Source organism: Felis catus, chromosome B2 (assembly GCF_018350175.1).
Source record: "Felis catus isolate Fca126 chromosome B2, F.catus_Fca126_mat1.0, whole genome shotgun sequence".
Taxonomy (NCBI): domain Eukaryota; kingdom Metazoa; phylum Chordata; class Mammalia; order Carnivora; family Felidae; genus Felis; species Felis catus.
In genome coordinates, this window is record NC_058372.1 from 141,572,318 (window position 1) to 141,590,256 (window position 17,939).

Here is a 17,939-nt window from a genome sequence, read left to right on the forward strand (position 1 = left end):
TTCCCTGTCTGTCCACTGGCTTTCTCCAGGACGGACTGGAGAAACAGGCGGAGGGAATGTGTAGCACAGAGGTCATCAGTGGTGAGATGTGGCTCTACTGCTCCACCAGCTCCACCCCAGTACAAGATTTTACAACGGCCGTGGGTCCCAGCCCCTTGGGATTAGTGGGCAATCACTTCCTGTCACTTCAGATGGAGAGCTGCTTGGCACACCCACACACCGTCTTCTGTCCTGGGCTGGAGCTTCTTAGAGATGAAGTTGGCAAGGAGGTGGTAGAAGTCCCAAGTCACAGGAAGGGTGATCACACAAAGGCTCTGCCCACGGGGAAAGACCCTCATTTCTCCAGCCCCATAGCCTGCCTCTAATAGAAAACGACCAAGGGTAATTCTGGGCTTTAGGCACAGGAATCCTCTGTTAGCTCAGAACAAACCTGTTTCCCCTCAGCATCATCAATGGCCAACACTCTTTCTGAGTCTATTGGAATTTGTAGTCTCAATTCTTGAGGAAAATGCAAGCTTATAATGTACTTCTGCTGTGCAAAGCTGTTTTCCTTTTGTCTGAAATTCACTTTATCCTAACTTTAAAAATCTGCACTTTGGTGGAAAGTCCATGTTTTCCCCATCAGGCCTTGTCTTGGTTTTATTAACTTAGATGAATTACTTTTAGCCTTTGCTCTCCCAGCAGAACAGAATGGAATTTCGTCTTTTCCCATTTTGCAAGTAGCTCGAGTTAAGAGCTGTTAATCTGGCACTGGATGGCCTGGGTACAAATGTTAGTTTCGTGTCTACTTAAACTCTCTATCCCCGGTTTTCTCATCTGTACAATGGGTTGATAAGAGTAACTACTAAATGAGATGGTTGAGGGATTAAATGAATCAATATAAGGAAAACACTTAGAATAGTAGCTAGTGTATAGGTTCCATAATTATGGCTGCTATTCTGTTATTACTTCTGCCCCCTTGCTATTTTTGATTGGCTTTCTCTGGATAATTTCTTGATCTACTGTGGCCCTCTGTGGGGGCGATGACCAAAACTACACCTGGTCGTCTATGTAGGGGCACACCAGTGTTCCTACAAAGACACAGGACAAACGTTGTTAGTTTTCTGATCTGCTTCCTGGTGACGTCAGCTATCCTGTGCGCATCTTGAGGACACTTTTAAGCCAGAGCATTGCGATGGCTTGAATATCTGCAGGCAATAATCTCTAAGGATTCTCAGGACCCTTTCTTGGGTCATAATTTTGATATTGCATGATGGAATGTGATATGATGGAATAGTATATAGCATACACTTTTCACGTAAGCTCTTCTGTTACTTTGCTTGCCTTCTCCTGGAGGTCCAGTGACTTATTCCACTAGGCATTTCTAGGTAGGGGGTTGTTATCTGCAAAGCCATAGAGTTTACTGGGCACCTCCTTCTCATTATCATTTATAAAAATGTTTACCCATTTCTAGACATCTGACTGTTCATTTATTCATTTGTACCATTTGGTCCCAATCTTCTGTTTCCTCTCTCTAGGCTAGACTCCTAATCATGGTAAGACTTCCTCCCAGCTCCTAGTGCTTTAAAATTCTCTTTGGATTATTGTAAAACACTTTCTAAAAGTTCATAGAATTGTCTTAGTCATTCCCTCCAACACCCATAGGTGTTCATACATGTCCCTTAAAGAACCTGATGAATTAGATGTAAAATCCCCTTGCCAAAAGTATATATCAACCTCAGTTAATGGTGTACTTCTCGCAGAGTATAACTTTAAGGTAGTACAATGTCTTATAGAAACCAACAGCTGGGAAAATAAGAGCTATCAGTCTTTAATACCTAGGAGCCCTTCTGCAGCTTTTTTTTTTAAGCTTATTTATTTATTTATATATTTGGAGAGAGACAGAGAGAGAGCCTGCAAGCAAGGGCGGGGCAGAGAGAAAGGGGGAGAGAGAATCCAAAGTGAGCTCTGCACTGACAAGGAGCTGAAACTCATGAACTGTGACATCATGACCTGAGCCAAAATCAGGGGTCAGACACTTAACCGACTGAGCCACCCAGGCGCCCATGAAACCTTTCTGATAAATCCAAGTAACAGTAGCAATCCAGCACTCCACAATAAGCGTGGGGGGGTCCTATAATCGGGAGGCACAGAACAGCAAAGGGAAAAGAGAGGAAAGGGGAAGGTTTGGGAGTGGGCTCAAGAGGAGGGAAACTGGCCAACATCTGCCTCTCAGCATCATTTGATGGCCCTGGGGCTGGAGTTTGGCACACCCTGATCAGGGTCCCGCTGTGCAAATGACAGGTGAGATAAGTAGCATATTTGACTTAAAATAAAGCTACTCTCAGCCCTCCTGGAACAACCACACGGTGATTCACACCTACGTAGCTTCGGTTTTCCGGTTCATTGAGCTACATTTGGGCCTTTGGTGTGACCCATTAGCAGACAGTAAATTGGACTTCCTTCTGCATTTGGGAAAATAGAGTGGAAAGCAAACGTCTCCAACTGAGAAATGTAATTGCAGAGTTTGCCACGATTTTATTTTTAGATAGAAAGTTTTTGTTGAAAGAATTCTACTTTTTGCAGCCGGGGAGAAAAATACAATGATATGCGGAAAGCCAGAGTTAGCACATGTGGCTTCCCTTCCCTTGTAATGAGCAGGTTTGGGTTGGTTCTTCCTAGGTACACAAACAAATGCCGCTTTACTCTGGGAGAAGAGAGAGGAAAAAATGGAGTTTCCCAGGCAGTTCAGAAGAATAGTTTTCTTTGTTAAATGTGTTTGAAATGAGAGCAAACTTATAAAGGCTCTGTATTTTCAGTTGAGGACTGATGGAAAGCTTTCGTGGAAAGCAAACTCTGGCGCAAATATAGAATGGGTCAGCGGGGCCTAGTAGTTGGCAACTTGACTCTAACGCGCACAGACTCGGGCCTGGATCCGGGTCCTGTCAGTGGATGATATTGGTACGTGAGTAGGTTATCTGACTCACCCCCAACTGTTACCACGTCTATAAAATGGACGACCCTAGTACTTTTCTTCGTAGGTTTCTTTTAAGGATTAAGTGAAGCTGTGCCCAGCAAGGACCCAGTATAGACCTGGTGCACACTGTGGGGGGCTCAGGGCTTGCCATCAGTGTTATTGTGGATAACCAGGAAAATGTTGCCATAGTGCTCCCAAAATAACTGCATAGAACAAGGTTCATGGAGGGATAGGAATCACTTTGTTTCCCTGTAATCTGGTTTGATTTATTTGACCTGCAGTCCTAGAAGTGAATATATTCTTTCTCTCTCTCATTTTGTCTCTGTTTCTGTCTCTTTCTCTCTCAAAACCTTTCCCTGTCTCTCACTAGTTCTCTTTCTCTGTTGCCATTACATTGCTTCTGCATGTACAGAACTGAGTATTTTGGTGTGTTTATTCAGCCAAGGGATCTTTGAAGTTATAAAATATTAAAAAAATTTTTTTTTCAATGTTTATTTATTTTTGAGAGACAGAGTATGAGTAGGGAAGGGACAGAGAGAGAGAGAGAGACACAGAATTCAAAGCAGGCTCCAGGCTCTGAGCTGTCAGCACAGAGCCCGACACGGGGCTCGAACCCACGAACTGTGAGATCATGACCTGGGCCGAAGTCAGACGCCCAACCGACTGAGCCCCCAGGCGCCCCTAAAATATTTTTAAACGACCAACATCTGGGGCCATGGGGCCACTCCTGCTGTCTCTGATCCTCAGGCTCCCTCAGGTCATTATTAAAGTGAGAGTAACTGCAGGTGCTGGAAAGTCAACTGTATGCTCGGGAAGTCCCCTCAAACTCATTGTGTACATCCCAGAGCCCCAAGTCAGTCCCACATTTCAGGAAGTCTGTCCTTTGATGGGCTCTGGTCTAGTGTCAGAATTACCAGCAGCTTTCACTGGAATTGGGTATTTTTAATACAACCTAAACCTGTAATTAAAAGGGACTTATTTGAAATTAGTTTAATCACACACTGTGGACTGGGTCGAGTTTGCTAAACGATTAGATGGCACATGCAAGCCTCTGTAAGCCTGCTCTACGTGAGTGTGTCTAGCTTTGACCAGGCAGAAGGCAGCTTAACCTGACACCCAGAGGTGACCTCTGGAGGCAGCAGATCCCTGGGTCCCAAACCTGCTGCCCTGTCTAGGCAAGGAGGACCCTCTCTGCATTTGCAGTGACACATCTGGACGTGCTGTGAGGACAGAGAAGACGGTGCGTGAAACCCTCAGGATGTGTTGGCCCCTGGGGAGCTCTCAGGAGGGCCAGCTTCTCTCCTCATATGGGGGGTGCCCTGGTCCCATTTTGCTTGGTCCTTGTGTGTCGGTGCTGGCATAGGTGGCACAAAGAACCTGCAGAGGCCCCCCCACAGGGACTTCAGGGACTCCTGCTTTTGGTAGGGCTTTCCCACCATCTTTAAAAATCCTTATAAACTCCCTTTCTCATTTCCCTGTCTCTTTTTTTGCTGTGCTCTTTCTCTCCTGGGGGTACTACACACTCCCCGCCTCAACCCGCGGTGTCTCCCTCCCATCGATCCTTCTGCTTCCTCTGCAGTGTGGTTTTCTGAGCTCAACTGCTGATATTTTGTCTGTTGTGTACCCACTGTGTGCATCAGAGCTCAGTCACTGCTTCACAGCTGGCCTCAATTTTAAAAGGTTTAGAATATCTGAGATTTGGAATGCAGCTACCTTCTGGTGTGGAGTAGCATTCTGGAATTTCTCTTTGACTATTAGGGTATGGTGAGCGCGCTATTAATTTCCCACAGGAAAGGGTATCATTTGAGGGGAATGGAGAGAGAAGGCATTTGTATCTTCCCAAAAACCAAACACAAAGGGCTTTACAGTAGTCCCCACTCCCCTACAAGTTTCCAATATCTTTGATTTTCAGTCACATTTAATAAGCACCTATGTGTCAGACACTGCTAGTAGCTAGATGCATCAAAATAAAAGTCTTCAAAGATCATTGTTAAGAACAGACCAAGGAGAATTTATTATATTTATTATGTTGTAGTATTATATTCATTATATTTTATATGTAATAATAAAAGTCGTTATATTTATTATATTGCATAAGCCCAAGAGAGTAATTTTACACTGGTAAAGAGCACAACAAACAATTCAGTCATCAACATATATGCACCAAATAACATTGCATCAAAATATATAAAGTAAAAGTTGTTAGAGAAGGCGAGGATAATTTGCTACAAACATAATGCTAGTGAGAAACATTTGCATACTTCTAGTTTTAATGGTTCGGGTCAGTCAGTAAAATATAAGTAAGAAAATAAAGTATGTAATTAATATGTGCTGAACTTTGTTTCTACGATGTATACTTAGCTTTTTCTGTGTGTGGAATATTTACAAAAATTAATCAGAATAGGCCACAAAAAATTCCTAGCTTTTTAAAAACAGATGTTTGCACAGATCATATTATCTGATGACACAACAGTAAAACTCAAAATCAATTGCAAAGATATAAATACACAAACCTAACCAATTGTGATTTTTTTTTTTTTAAAGAGCCTTTTAAACTTCGAATGCAAACGTAAATTCTATGCTACTTAGAATCCTAGGGGGCGCCTGGGTGGCTCACTTGGTTAGGCGACTGACTTCGGCTCAGGTCATGATCTCACAGGGAGTTCGAGCCCCAAGTCAGGCTCTGTGCTGACAGCTCAGAGCCTGGAGCCTGCTTCAGATTCTGTGTCTCCCCCCTCTCTACCCCTCCCCTGCTCATGCTCTGTCTCTCTGTCTCTCAATATTAAATCAATGTTAAAAAAAATTTAATTAGAATTCTAAATTTTAAACAAAATAGTTACCCTAAGCAGAAAAGGAATTATTTGGAAAGCTATCAGGTAGCTCATAGGAATGAAGGAGAAGCCTGAGAGGCAGGCTCAGAAACCAGGAAGAGTCAGGGAAGGCTGAGTGCAACAGGACGTCACAGGACGTGCAAGCACTGCGAGCAGAATGTTTGTGGCGCTGCCCTCGAGTTCTAGCTCTGCTGCTGCTATCAGCTTAAAACTGTGACTCTCTCTATGTGCAAGGACTCTGGGTTCAAAGATCTGGATGGGAGCACCTGGGCCTTTTTCGCTTCCACACCCAAGGAGCTAGCAAGGCAAGAGAGGCTAACTACCCACTTTCAGCTTCAATAAGGGAGGGGGGGCCCTGCCCCCCACCTATTTTGAGATCCTCCTCAAAACAGGAAGTTTACTTAGATGGTGGATGGCCAGTGAAAAAAAATGTTTTTAAAAGTCTAGTACAAAAAACAAAACTGAAATTAGAAGCAAATAAATGAACATAGTATCCATCTCAAGAAGATAGGGGAAAAAATAGCAAAATAAACTTAAGAAAAACAGGAAGAAAAAAATGAATGTCCTACAAAACAGAAAAATCGATGTGGTACCACTTCTAATTCTTTGGAAAATAAACAACATAAAGATAAACTTCTGGGAAGATAACAAAGTGGAAGTAAGAGATTCAAATGAGACAAATATGGGTGAGTTTTTAGTTATTGGATAATAATTGCGTTAGTTTGCATATTAAATAACTTGATGCTGATTGATTTGAAATCTCAGTGGAACATGATTTTATGGGAAATTAGTCAACAAATGAGTGGAAAACTTAGACTGCTAATAATGAAAAACAGAACTTTATTAAAGAGTCATCCAAAAGAAAAATAAGATAAAAACACAGAGGGAGGCATGCAAACCATAAGAGCTTCTTAAATACAGAGAACAAACTGAGGGTTGCTAGAGGGGAGGTAGGTGGGAGGTTGGGTTAAATGGGTGATGGGTATTAAGGAGGGCACATGGGATGAGCACTGGATGTTACATGTAAGTGATGAATCACTAAATTCAACTCCTGAAACCATTATTACACTATATGTTAACTAACTTGGATTTAAATTTTAAAAAATTTAGGGGCGCCTGGGTGGCGCAGTCGGTTAAGCGTCCGACTTCAGCCAGGTCACGATCTCGCGGTCCGTGAGTTCGAGCCCCACGTCGGGCTCTGGGCTGATGGCTCAGAGCCTGGAGCCTGTTTCCGATTCTGTGTCTCCCTCGCTCTCTGCCCCTCCCCCGTTCATGCTCTGTCTCTCTCTGTCCCAAAAATAAAATAAACGTTGAAAAAAAAAATTTTTTTTTAAATTTTAAAAAATTTAAATGCATATTTGAAATGAAAAATATTCACATTATATTATTAAATCAAAATGTTGGTTAGATATAAAAAGAAAATCATCCAAAAAAGATGCTAGAACCAAACAATTTTACCTCCTGTGCTCTGAATAGTGTTTCAGATCTTAGAGCAGCGTGGACAGCCTTTCAGTTCATTTTACCAAGACAGCACAAACCTAACACTAAAATCTGACAAAACATGAAAGAAAGAATATTCCCATTTACAAATGTATATAAAAGTCAACATGAGAACATAGCAAATTTAATCTACCAGTGTAATAAAAGAATTGATCACTCTGACATAGAAGGGGCATATTCCAAGAATGCAATTTTTTAAATGTTAATAAGTCTATTACTATATCAATAGGTTAAGGGCCAAAAGGTGTATGATCATGACAATAAATAATAAAAAGAGATTTAATAAAATTTGACACCAGTTTCTAACTCTGAAGCTTGGTGAACCAAGATTGGGAGAACTGGCAGGCAGAATTTGGGCCCCGGTGATCTCCACAGCATTATGGGTATTACTCCCATAGTTATGTCACCTTACATGACAAAGAGATTTTGCAGATGCCATTAAGGTTACTCATTAACTGACTTCAAATAACAGGTATTATCCTGGATTATCCAAGTGGGCCCAGTGTAGTCACAAGAACCCTTAAGAGCAAAAAATAGAGATTCCAAGTAGGAGAAGGCTTCATCCTTCATTGCTGGCTTGAAGATGGAGGGAGCCAAGTGGAAAAGGTGAGAAGGAACGAATCCTGCCAACTGCACTAAGCTGGGAAGGAAGAAGACCCAAGCCCAGTGGCACCTGCACCCCCACCTTTACCTTGATCTTAGCCTGGTGAGACCCTGAGTCAAGCTCCTGACCCACTAGAATTCCAATACACTAAATTTGTGCTGTTTAAGGCCACTGCATTTGCAAGAGATAATCTGCACCCCATGTCCATTGCAGCATTATTCACGATAGCCAAGAAATGGAAACAATCTAAGTGCCTGTCCCTGGATGAATGGGTAAAGATGTGGCATAAACAATGGAATAGTATTTATCCATGAGAAAGTAGGAAATCCTGCCTTTTGCATCAACATGGACGTATCCTGAGGACATTATGCCAAGTGCAATAAGTCAGACAAAGATAAATTGTGTAGGATATCATTTATATGTAGAGTCTAGAGAAGTCGTACTCTTAAAAACAGTTTAGGGGGTTGGGGGACCAAGAGAGTTGTTTAAGGTTACAAATAGACAACTAGGAGTAACTAAGTCCTAGAGATCTAATGCACAGTATAGTGAATATAGACAACAGTATTGCGTTATAATAAACTTGCTAAGAAACTAGATCTTAATCCAACCACAAAGAAGAAAGCATAATTATAGGTGACAGTTGAGATGCTGACTATTGCTATGACAATCCTATTATATAAATGTATCAAGTCAATATGTTGTACGCCTTAAATTTATACAATGTTATATATCAAATATATTTTAATTAAAATTTTCCCAGGCAGTAAATTTGTTTAAAGCCACTACATTTGTGGCAAATTGCTAGGCAGTTACAGAAAACTAATAAGAATATCCTTTAACATGATTTCAAAGGTGAAGAAAGCTCACATTTCTTTTATGGTAAAACACTGGAGTTATCTTACATTAAAATTAGAAACAGATTGAGACGTTCACTATCACTCCTGGCATTTAACGTTTTCCTAGCTTTTTCTGACTGATGCAGTAAGATGAAAAAAATAAACATGAACTATCAAAAAGGAGCAGGTAGAATTATCCCTTCATTGTAGAGGACAAGAAAACAAACATTAAAACTAGATTTTTAAATTCAGTAGAGTTATTAGTTACCCAATCAATACATGAAAATAGGTGACCATATATCAGTTAGGAATCACAATAGCAATCAAGATACATTCTCTCCACAGTCTTCTTAATAATTTTAAACAATTTGAGGCAGGGAACAAGATAAAATAATTTAGTTCGATCAAGAGAATAAGCTAGCCGTAATAACCAATAACATTTTGGGGAAAGAACAATGCAAGGAGCCACGTACTATTATTAGATGTCACTGATCCACAGACCAGTTGCAGAAAGTGAGTCAAGGACCCCTGTATGTGTGCATGTGTGCAGGTATGAATGATTTCTTCATTGTCATTTCTGAATTTTCCAAATCTCCAGTGATCATCCGAATGCACAGTTCTTGTTCAGAAAGCTCTCATAGTCTGGTGAGGAAGGCAGAGATGACCAACACAGTGGAGTCTGGCAAGTGCCATGGGGAGGGGTCTTGAAGAGCCCAGACTTCACAGTGTGATGGGTCCCTATGCCAAGTCATACAGCATCAGCAGGGGTTACTGCATTGCAGGAGGGCAGAAGGGCAGGAGGCCCAGCAGGCTGACAGTGGGACAGAGCCTCGGAAACTTGCAGGAGTGCTTGAAAGTGGTCAAAGAGACCAATCTCCTGAGATTATTGGCAACTATTTACGACTCATGTGGGGCTGCCTTTGAACTTCTGCAGTGGCCCATGGGCTGGGTTCTTCTGCTCCTCAGGGCTTCCAGCCCCTGTGTCAGACAGTCTGTTTTTTCTCAATGTCTGAAGTTTTATCCTTTCTTTTTCGGTTGAATCAATAAGTCCTGTAACTAAACTTTAAAACATATCAAACGATCTAATTAATGCTTTTGGATCTAAGCCACCAGTCATGTTTTCACCTTCTCCCATTCATTGACCTCTGGAAAGTTTCTGCACGCCTCTGATCATTGTGTGCCCACCTCTGAATCAAAATGAATAAATACAGTCATGAGATCTTTTAGCTAAAAACAAACTTGGAGGTTTTTGTCTTCATGGATCATCTATTGTAGTGGCCCGAGGGTTTAATGAGTCTTGCAAAATGAAGATAAAGTCCGGGAATGTTACCATCATTGTGATGTAACTCACATGTTGCAGGATTGTGGAGAGAGCCACAATGCCGTTCACGGCTGTGCAGAAGACTGCCATGTGTTCATAAAAAGGTGTATTCATTTAAGAAGTTCAGAGCCAAATTTAGCCACCTCTGAGCAGTGTAAACAACACCTTCGGGCATTTATTTTTGGCACTCACTTATTCCTGGTTTGCTTATAAGCAGCTCAAGTCCCCTTCCGGCAAGAGATGGGGGTTTTAATTAAGTCACTCTTTATCAATGATTCAGTGTTATTAGCTTAAGTGACAGATGACGGAATTCCAAGTAACCTTCCTGACTCACTTGACAGTAAGATGACGTTCTTTCCTGGAAGCCTTTTCACCTCCTCTATATGTCAAATTAAAACTGTTCCTGGTTGTCTCTATGCTGTTCGCTCGTCTCTTCCTACCAGTTCTCATTTCCTGTATGCCACACCTACTCCCCTTCTCCTGGGTCCCTGGCTGTCCCCAGCGCTTCTCCTGGTTCCACACCATCCTCCCTGGAGTCTTCATGCTGTAGCTTGGAGCCGCCCTTTTGTTCCAGCCAGGAATTTCGGGCAATCTCTTTCTCAACATGCTCTCCCCGCAGTGAGATCCTCTTCATGGTGTTCTGCTTCCAGGAGTTTCTTTTTAAAAAGCGGGGTGGGGGGGTGCGCCTGGGTGGCACAGTCAGTTAAGCGTCCAGCTTCTGCTCAGGTCACAATCTCGCAGTTTGTAAGTTCAAGCCCCGCGTCGGGCTCTGTGCTAACAGCGCAGAGCCTGGAGCCTGCTTCAGATTCCTCCTCCTCTCTCTGCCCTCCCATGTTCATGCTCTGTCTCTCTCTGTCTCTCAATAATAAACGTTTAAAAAAATTCAAATAAAAAAGTTAAGAATCCAGAGGTGCATTTGAGGCAGTAACCAAAATAAAACTTTGTACAAAGTCGTCTTTCAGAAGAACTTACTTCATAACATATTTGTTATAGGCATAAGGACATGTAAGTACACGTAAAATGGACTACATGGGCCCAGGTGTCTGCATTGTAGCAAAGTTCCCAAGGGTCTCTGATTCACAGTCAAGGTTGAGAGCCAGGGGAACAGACTGGGTTCGAGCCTGAAGGTCAGGCCATCTGGAAGCCTTAGGAGTTGCTCATCTCTCACAGAGAGCAGGCCAAGCAGTGAGGTTTCCCACAGCAGGCATCTGCTTCCAGAAGATTACTGCTAGGGTGATTTGCCACCTTGAAATTTTAATATGAATAAACAGCTACCATCTTTTGAGGGCTGTTGGAAGCCATGCATTATGTGTTGAAAATTCGTCAATAGGGCTGCATTTCTCCTCTGACTGCTCTTAGGGCCGTCGTCTCTCTGGGTGTCTGAGGTCGATGTTGACAGAGTTTGCCAACAGGGGTAGAGGTCCACAAAGTTCATGGCCGTGCCAGGGCCCGGGGCTGGATGTTGAGAATCAAGACGAGGGATCAGACCATATCTGTAGAAGGCTTTGTAATGTAGGCATTTACAGCTAGTCCCAAAGTATGTATTCATAATAATCAGGTGTTTATTTGCATTGCCTACAATCGAGCTGGCTTCTCGCAACAGACTGTTACATGGAAAGAGAGTGCAAAGTATAAGACGGGCTTCCTGCGCTTGAGAAGTTTTCTGCCCACATACGAGAAGTTAACTAACACCGAAAAGAAAATATGACCGGTTTGTAGCACCCAGGATATCTGATCTGACCTTAGGATGGTCATTTTAGAAGAATTCTCATAAAGGGGTGAGATGAGAGGAAAGTCTGGAAAAATTAGCTGGCAGCCGCTCTAGGGCCCCCAATGCCATCCAAGGAGGGACCAGACTCAGCCACTAGCAATAATGCTAGAACAGAGAGTGGAGATGAACAAAATTTGGCCTTAGGAAGACCAATCTCACATAGTATAAAGTGAATCGATGAGATGTATTAGTTAGCTACTGTCCAGTGACGCTGTATGACAAACCCCCTCCAAAATCTCCATGGCTTTTAGCAAATAGCACTTCTCTTTCTCACGTGCCTCTGAGTCGTCTGGAGCAGCTCTGAGAAACGGCTAGGCTTCGCTCCAGGCATCTTCTCCTCAAATTTGATTCCGAGGACCCAGGCTGAAGGGACCGCAGCTACCAGGGGCGTGTTCTCCTTATGGAGGGTCACCGGGCCATGTGATGGGCCCCAAAGCACACAGTATCTCTTAAGGCTTCTGCTTACAGTTTATGTGCTAAGCCTCTGTTGGCCAAACAAGGCTGATGACCATGACCGTGCCCATGATCTGTCAATGGGGCAGGGAAGGATGCTCCACCTCAAGAGGCAGATAGGTGAATGTTTGCTGAAACTATGCCATATGTCACTTGCAGGGAGATTTGAAGACTGAGGAAGTAACTTGAAGTTCCTTTCTAAGTTCCTTTCTAAGGTTGTATGACTATTCATCTTTTTATAGCATGGAGCGTCTTATAGTACGCAACAGTCCGTTGTTTTCCTCACTTGCCAAGAATTGAAATTGGCCCCCAGTAATAGATTTGAGAGTTAAGGAGGCAAAGGATGAAATACACATTACCAGCCATGAAATTTCTTCTTCCTACCTATCTGTTGCCCTACTATCTGTTGGGTGTGAAACAGTGTTGCACAAAATTCTACCCACTGTGAGTAGCAGTTGGGAAGGACTCAGCTGTTAAAGGCTGAAAACTTGGGATAGTGAACAATAACCTGTGTGCTGTCATTCTGAAAGCTTAGTACAAGTTTGTACATTAAAAAAAAAATTAAAACTGAGAATAATTTGGTTTGTTGGAATATGTTAAGTTTTGTTTCATTCCCAAAAGGTTGAAAAGTATTTTATTTTATTTTTTTACGTTTTTTAATTTTATTTTTGAGACAGAGAGAGACAGAGCATGAACAGGGGAGGGGCAGAGAGAGAGGGAGACACAGAATCTGAAACAGGCTCCAGGCTCTGAGCTGTCAGCACAGAGCCTGACGCGGGGCTCGAACTCACGGACCGTGAGATCATGACCTGAGCCGAAGTCAGACACTTAACCGACCAAGCCACCCAGGCGCCCGAAAAGTATTTTGAATAAAAGACTGATTGAAATGGAAAGATTAGATTAGAAAAAGGGAAAGAAGAATCACTTCTTTAAAAATTAATCACGTTAAAAAAAATAAGGTGCCTGTGAAAAGGAGACTATTTTATTTTTATTAAGGAAGGGGAATGAACACATAGAAACAATTTATACTAAAATAGCTCTTTGGTTTTCATGATACCATCACATATTTATAGGGGCTTTTTACTTGAGGAGGTAGTTCTATGTGTTCTCTCATCTGGTGCTCACAACCGGCCTGTGCATTATTCGGGATGGAAAGTATCACTCCCATTTGATAGGGAACTTTGGTTCAGAGAGGGGAGGGACTCGGAAATGGTCAAACAGCAAGACTCTAGTCGCCTGAACTAGAAAGCATCCTCCCAAGCCCTGTGGGAGAGCTCATAACACACAGATACAGAGCAGAGAGAAACTCAACTGAGCCTGAAGGTAAACAGCAGGTGGAGGTAAGACTTTCACGTGCAAGGGAAGACAGTAACCTTCACCCTTCCCTGGTAGAAACATGCCATTCATCCAACAGTGTGTGCGGCTCTGTGCCTGGGCATGGGGCAGGGCTGTGGCACGCAGGGAGGGTAGGGAGATGAGTCCCTCGTGCTCACCAGCCTCTACAAGCTTCTGAAGGCTCCAGGATGGGTAGAGAAGGCGAGTGTCTGGCATGACCTAGTTGGGCCCGTCGCAAAGTCATAAGTAAACTCAGCATGACAGTTATTGCCCCGGGATTACTGAGAGGTTAACAAGACAGGATACATGTGTAAGTCCTTCAGATCTTGAAAAAATATCTCATGTATGCCTCTGAAGGTTATAGTACCCTCCTGAAATTGCACCACCTGAGCGTCCTAGATCTCAGCATAGCACAGGCTTTTGTGCTTTCTGTTAGATCAGGCCTTCTCCTCCTCAGGGCTCCCTGGGTCCTTTAAGATCCACGGGGAGACTTTAATGAGGTGAGCTGCGTACTTGAATCAGAAGGTACCAGCAAGCTGATGGCTTGCAGCAACTTAAGAAGAAGCAGGGAGCCCCACACGTGAGAAAGAGTTCAATGATCTGGCCCAACAGTCTGGACGGAGCAAGCTCCCCGACAGGCTCAGAGCCATGAGGACAGGCAGAATGCCGCTTTCTCCGTGGGCCTGACTCCCTCCAAGGACAGGGCCCGACCAGGGACCAAGCGCCCTGCTTCTAGGGTTTGCTTAGAGCAGGGATTCCTGATCTGGGCACCATGGATGGAATTCAGGAGTCCATGAACTTGGATGGGAAAAACAATTCCATCTTTATTCTCACTAACCTCAAATGAAATTTAATATTTCCTTCAATTATGAATACAGGCAGCAAACCAAGTTAAGCCGTGTTAGTTGCCAATAGAAAGCACAGACATTTTCCGATGACGTCACAACTATTGCAAATATTCAGATTCACATTTACACTTGTTACTACTTCACAGTTATGGTAGTTGAGAAGCTGGAGCTTCTGTTATTTGTCATATTAATAAGCATGCATTTTATTATGTCACAGTTTTTAAATTATTTTGAAAGTAATACTTAGTATTGGTTTCTTTGTCCCCTCGTATATTTATTAAGTTAATAGCACTTGTGGGGGTGGTGGTGCCTGGGTGGCTCAGTCTGTTAAGCATCCAACTTTGGCTCAGGTCGTGATCTCATGGTTTGTGAGTTCCAGCCCCGCATCGGGCTCTGTGCTGACATCTCAGAGCCTGGAGCCTCCTTCAGATTCTGTGTCTCCCTGTCTCCCTGCCCCTCTCCCACTAACACTCTGTCTGTCTCAAACAATGAATAAACATTAAAAAAATTTTTTTTTGATGTTGAAAATCCCTTCATTCCCATTGTCCTTGTCTTGATTTCTTTATACCACTGAGAAATACTGGCAAAAAAAAACAAAAACAAAAAACAAAAAAACCTTGGTGTAGTTAAAGAAATTAAGACCTTCCCACAAAGGATAAGATGGCATTGTCTTAAATTTGAAGCAAAGATCATTTTCCAAGTCCCGCTTGGCTTGTACAGTGGTTTGTGTCACATACCTTTCCCCTGAAAGTGGGCAAAAATACGATGGTGTTACAGAGCATGTTCTTGACTCCTATGAGTTAAATTCACAACAATATCATAACAGAGTGGTATGCCATTTACCATAGGATAAAAGTAACCAGTTTTCTACCAACCATTTTGTGCCTAAAAAACCATTGCTTATTAGCAACTGATTTATAGGTTTGTTTTTCAGTCCAATTAATTGAACCAAACAAAAAAAAAAACTTTTTTCCATCACTGATCACCCTGGGATTTTGCTGTAGAATAGGAAGTCGCCAGTGCATGTGCCTGGGATTATTAAAATACTGCGCTCAGAGAAGCAGCGAGCTTCTAGACTAATGATCCTTCAGGGCTATACACGTTGCCACGTAAGCACTTCGTTCAGCCTTTGAAGGAATATCTGCTGACTGTTGGTGGTCAGGCCTGTGCTAGGTAGGCACAGGGGCGGGGGGCAAGGGCAGGGGGGTAACGGTGAAGGTGGTTGACATGGTCCTGCCTGCAAGGAGCTTACACGTGCCTGGCAAGGAACGCAGCCATGGACCAGGGAGGTAGACAGAAAATAGGAAAGTGCAGGGTCCTGTGGGAACACACAGGAGAGGTTCCTGACCCAGAGGAGGAACGTCCCTTCTGAGAACTACAGGAGGAGCACCCATTGTCTGGTGAAGGGAGGCGGGCAAGTAGAAAGACATGGGGGCAGGTTGGGCAGCCTGTGCAGAGGCCCAGGACAGGGGAAGGCACGCCGACCCGAGGGACCAGAGGAGAAGAGGCTGACGTGGAGAGTCCAGGCAGACAGGGCTTGAATGAGAGGCAGGAGGTAAGCAGGGACCTTCCAAGCCCCGTGAGGAGTCTCCATCCTACCCCAAGGACGGTAGACAACAGAGTGACCTTATTAACTGTGTCGCAGGAAGTTCCCTCTGTCCACCTTACAGACGGTGAATGGATGGATGGATGGTGACAAGACAGAGCCGAGGAGATGGATGGGAGGCTGTTGTGCCAGGGTAGGGACAGCTTCCCTTGGCCCAGGCTAGGGAATGGCCATGGAGGTGGAAAGACAATGTGGATGGATTCCAGAAACATTTCAGAGGAAGAGCCAACAGGAGTCCACGCTTCATTAAACTCATGGAGTTGGGGCAAAGGGGAATGAGTGTCCCTTTGTCTCCTGAGAGTATGGTCATTTCCCCCACGTTAAACATTAATGCTTTGAAAGAAAAATAGAGTCCGCGTATTTTAAGTGAATCGTGGCACAGTGAGCTGAGTCTGTGCTGCACATAACTCGCTTTGAGTGCCTGGAAGCCTCTGGCTCTCGGTCCGGAACTCGATCTGTAGCAGCTTACACACGTGGACCCAGAAGCCACGAAAGCGGCTGCAGGCAGAGAGCCAGAGCTGCACGTGTCAGGCTGGGAGTGGTTGGTTGGTGTCTGTGAAGTCAGACACAGAGAGGAAAACGAGAAAAGATGGCAGGGGAGTGCTAGAAGGTCACGGGAAGAGAAGGAAAGAAGAGGGGGCGGGAAGGGCAAATGTAGGGCCGGTGAGGGCAGAGACGTAGCGGGCTCCAGGGGCGCTGGGGTCAGAAGCCTTCCAAGGGCTGAGGGCAGGCAGTGCTGGCACACAGACCTGCCGCCCCGGGAGCTGCCAAGGATGCTGACCACACCGAAGGGCAGGCCCCACAGTAACTGTGCCTCCTTTACCCGGAGCGCCCCCCGCTGCCAGCATGCTCGCGCCCCTCCCTTGCCAGCTCTGTGCGGTTTACAGAGTGATGCCAGAAAGAGCCCTGAGCGTCGTGGTGAGTGTCATTGCTTGCCCCGAATGAGGAGCCCGTTTTCAGTCCTGCCATAAGCCGTGTCTTTCCCCTATGCTGGAGCCGCGGGATGGAATACGAGGAGGAAGCCAGTCCTTCTAGAGAGCCCACAGGTGACAAGGGACCGTCCATGGGCAAAGGCCGGACTGTGGGCAAGCATGTAAGTGAGCACAGGAGGAGTGAGAGTCTTGTCTCAGGATGTCAGGGACCCTCAGAGGTGGATCCCAGCCAGACCAGGGTCCGCTCTGTCCTGGGCTTTCTGCCTAAAAGTCATCAACAGCTTCTTGGAGAGAGAACTGGGAAATAATATCCTAACACACCCTTTTAGAATTTTTGCCCGTGGGGCTCCTGGGTGGCTTAGTCAGTTAAGCATCCAACTTCAGCTCAGGTCATGATCTCACGGGTGGTGGGTTCAAGCCCCACATCAGGCTCTCTGCTGTCAGTGCAGAGCCTGCTTCAGATCCTGTGTCTCCCTCTTTCTCTGCCCCTCCCCCACTCGTGTTCCCTCTCTCTCTCTCTCTCTCTCTCTCTTTCTCTCTCAAAAATAAATAAACATTAAAAAATTAAAAGTAAATAATAAACAGACATTAAAAAAAGAAAAATAACTTTTGCCCATGACTTTGTAGGGTGAGTCCTCACATTCTCATCCCTGGGGTACTTCACATTCCCAGTGGGGTCCTTTGGTGGCATCATCCCCGTGCAAGGAGAGTCCCCAGCCCCCTTACGTACTGTTGTCCACAGACAGCTGAACTGGGTCTACCTGAGACAATCTGGGTCTAGAGAGGGAAGAAGCAAATAACCTGCCCGGCCCACCAAGTCTTAGTGAGGTCACCCATTTCATGTTCTCATCCCAGGTGAGGCTGGGATGCTGGGAGGGCTCACACCCCAAATGAGAAAAGGCGGGTGAGGCTGGCCCACACCCTGAAAACAAGGACTCCCCCCCGA

The 17,939-nt window shown here is 44.4% G+C and overlaps 1 protein-coding gene across 5 annotated transcripts in view; it reads left to right on the forward strand.

Moving 5' to 3' along the window:
* ZDHHC14 (zinc finger DHHC-type palmitoyltransferase 14) overlaps positions 1-17,939 on the forward strand; it is a 358,275-nt gene that overhangs the window by 216,302 nt on the left and 124,034 nt on the right. The window lies entirely within an intron of this gene.